Source organism: Furipterus horrens, unplaced genomic scaffold (genome assembly GCF_987537825.1).
Source record: "Furipterus horrens unplaced genomic scaffold, mFurHor1.1.pri manual_scaffold_49, whole genome shotgun sequence".
In the NCBI taxonomy this organism is placed as follows: domain Eukaryota; kingdom Metazoa; phylum Chordata; class Mammalia; order Chiroptera; family Furipteridae; genus Furipterus; species Furipterus horrens.
The window spans coordinates 59,388-63,406 of NW_028327219.1; positions in this window are offsets into that span (position 1 = coordinate 59,388).

The following is a 4,019-nucleotide window of genomic DNA, read 5'->3' on the forward strand; positions in this document are numbered from 1 at the left end:
GGGCCTCACGCCACAGGAAGAACCCACTATCGCCCCGCCGAGTGTCCGCTGCCCATGTGGCCCACGCGCGTGCGCAGAACGATCTCGCGGGGGCGGGGCAGGGGGCGGGGAGAACGGGCCGAAGATACGGAAGCCCTCCGGGGGCGGGGCCGAGGCCGAGGGCGAGGAAGCCCTTCGGGGGCGGAGACAAGGTGGCGGAAGACCCCCGGAAGCGGGGCGAGGCCGAACACCGGGAAGTCCTCTGGGGTGGGACCAACGTGGCGGAAGTGCGGCGGAAGGTCAGACCTCCCCGGAGGCGGCTTCTAAGCCCTCCGGGGGCGGGGACCTGGTGCCGGAGGCCTATCGGAAGCGGGGCGGGGGGCGGTGCAAGACCGTCCTCCACATCTTTCCAAACAGTACATTTCACTTACAGCGAGTTTACGCGGCGACACATTCAGCAGGCTATTTATATCGCCCTGCTTTTCTCCCCGCCAGGCCGGTCATATATCATGCTAAGTCCATCAACATTTCTTCTGAGAAGGAGCCAAGTCCATTTTTATTTCCTCTGGGAGATGCTGGGACTAGGTTCATTTGCATGCAGTTCATTTGCGTACGTCAAAAGTCCGGGTGGGCGTTCCAGCCGCCGCCAGGTTCTGATGCCAAAATCTTTGTCAAAAGCCAAAATCTCCGAGTGGCCAGCCTGCCACTGCCTCTCTGACCTCATCTCCTGCACTCCTCCCCAGGGGTCACTCGCCCCTAGCCACACGGGCCTCCTCGCTGCTCCGCAAACACACCGGCACACGCCAGCCTCGGGGCCTTTGCACTCGCGACAGTTCCCCGGCCTGACACACCCTCCCCGGGGTAGTCCCACGGCCCGGCCGCTTCTCGGGGACACCTTTCCAGACCATCCTATTCAGAGACCCCGACACGCCCTGTCCTCCTTCCCAGTGTATTCCTCTCCAAGCTTACCAACACCCAAGGAGCCCAGGCACAGGCTTGAATCTCTGTGAAGCTGCTACGTAGAAAAAAATACCGAGGCCACAGCTAGAACGGCAGCTTCGTAAAGCTTGTACGTACACTCTGCGTCCCTAGAGTGCCGCCGCCGCCGCCGGGCGTCCCTAGAGTCGCGGAGAGGACAGAAGAAGAAATAGCTTAGCGGACGGCCCCCCGAGCGATTTGACCCACAGAGGAGGATGGCATTGAATACAGAATGACATGCACACCTACCACACCCACTAACTGAGATATGGCGAGGCCAAACTGGATTTTTATCTTGTCATTCGTGGGTGTTCCACAGGACCGACCCATCTTTCGTCGCCTCGAAATAAATCCTTAAACAAGCTATCCTCATGTTTTGCAATAAAGAACGGTTCAGCTAATCCTGTCTAACAAATTTTTAAAAGTTAGCGTACCGGCTTCTCTCTCCTACAAATAACTTTTAAAAGTTCGTCATCATTAGTGAACCAAACTATTAGTTAGGCTATTATTAATAGTACTTTTAAGATGAAATATTAATACAATTCTTTGTGATCAATAAGGAACACTCCAGTTCAGATATGTTTTTAAGTTAAATCAGAGGACTCTCATGGAAATAGGCAGAGTTCCCTAAGAAGCACTCGGTACTTAGTACAGACTTATTTAACTTCCGAGTAACAGAAGCCTTTAAATGACCAGTTAGGGGGTTGCTTGACACACAATTTCAAACCTAGAAAACATGTAGGGAAGTAAAATAAACGTATCAACGGTAGATGTAAAATAAACGTGCTTTAATTTCCATGTTTTTAGAAAAGATTTTATGGATGTATCTTTAGAGGGGAAGTGGGGAGAAATAGAGGGGGAGAAACATGAGTGTGTGGTCGCTTCTCATGCACCCACACTGACTGGGGACCTGGCCTGCAACCCAGGCCTGTGCCCTGACTGGGAATCGAACCAGCAACCCTTTAGTTCACTCAATCCACGGAGCCACACCAGGCAGACATACATGATTTTAATATACAAAGATATACGAAGTACATAGTAGGTGCTCACTTTGTTGAATGCATACACGAATGAATACATGAGTCCATACCATCTGACAATTCCCTTTTCTTTCCAATATTCCGAGTTTCATCGTCGGTCGCGAAACAACTTTCACCTAGTTGCAGAAATTTGCTACTAAGGATGATGAGGCATTAGCCTGCGCTTCTTAAAATCGGAGACCCAGTCTTACTCAGATTTGAGTATGAAGAGAGGGGATAACAGCACGCTGGTTAAGAACACAGGATTTTCAGGTGGACGGCTTGGGTTCCTTCCAGCCTCTAACACCTGCTCTCTGACCTGAAAGCAAGTTACCTCCTTCTCTGCATATCAGTTTTGCCTTCTGTAAAACTGACCACGGTGAGGATGAAATAAAACTGTGCATGGAAGTGCCAGCACGGGGTCATTCTGATTATTCCACAAATGACTACTAGAGTAATGGTAACCGATAGACCTCCAAAGACACAAATACACAGAAATATTGCAACAAAAGCAGTCACTACCTGCAGAGCTACTGATTCTGCCTGAAACCTCCCGGAGGGCCACTAAAGGTCGTTTCCCTACAGATCACCCGAGGAACGGAACCTTGCAAAATACGAGGGAAGAGCTTGTCTGTGGAACTGGGCACTCTCTGCACAGTACAATGACAGTTCAATAAGAAGCTTCCCCAGAGTCTACACCCTTTAAAGCTAATAATGATAATTAGAAGAGCAACCTACTAATAGCACACAGATGACATATTTCAAAAAAAAAAAAAAAGTGAAGGGGTTCAAGCAGTGACGCACACTAAAAACAGTATAAGAACAAAAATAAGAAGGTATTGGGCCGATAGTTAGAAATACAAACAACACGGGAGAAAAACTGGGACAACCGTAAAAGAACAACAATTTAAAACAAGACCCAAAAATTGCCAATAACAAGAGACAAAGTAAACTGGATACATAAAAGGTATAAATAAGAAAAATGACATTAACACTCTGAGAGACTTAAGTTTTGGCTGTACAAATTCAATTTTAACTTTGAATATCATTTCTCTAGTACTGTCTCAAATTTGGGGACTTAGAAGAATGATTTACCTAAAAAATTTGGTGATTAAGGAAGGACAAAGGACTGCAAAGCTGAAAACCTTATTTTGAATACTTGGCACCACCACTCGTTTAGCAGTGAACCTGCACGTGCCACAATATCCTAACCTACATCAATATGGATATCTATTGGCACAATGTCAATAATTGTTAAAAGTGTATGGCAAGAACTCTTCAAGTCATTATATTTGAATATTTTATGTATGTTTGAATTTTTTAATTCTAGAAAATTAATAAGAAAGAATAACTTCTGCTTTGCTGCCTCACTGTTGTGCAGAAAAAATTAAATAAGCTACATTATCTTACTAAGTCAGGTAGTATCTAGGTATAGTTTGCCATTCTTTTTTTTTTTTTTTTTTTTTTTAACCCCCCGCTACGACTACTCACACTTAGTGTGCTGGGACAGACGTGCGCTCTGCACAGTCTCCCGCTGGCCTTACTCCTCGCTTTCGGGGTTCCTACAGCCACCCCGAAAGAGCACTGGGCCTGATGATGGGGTACATACGAAGCGTTTCTGGAAACCTGTTAGCTCTTCTGAAGCTCCATCCAGGAAGGCTGAGTCTATTAAAGATAGAAGCCTGTTAACCCTAGGCTCATTAACGCTAAACCTATCAACCCTGAGCCTAGCCATCTAGCCCTATCCGTACAATGGACTCGGTGAGCTTCCCTTAGCTGTAATTCCCAGAGTTCCCCACAGGAGGGCAGCACTGAGACAGACGGGGAGCCACAGCCGGCAAGCACACTGACAGGTTGATGGAAGAGTTCCTCTGGAGCGCACAGGAGCAGGTGAAGCGCGTTGAGTTCAGTGGACTTAAGTGGCTTCTTGGCAATCCCAGAGCCTGGCGTCTGAATCGAGAGGTGATGATTTGCACTTTCTAAAAAAGTCTGAGCACCATCAGATTAAGTAAATGTTGAGTTTACTATTGTAATTTGTTACCG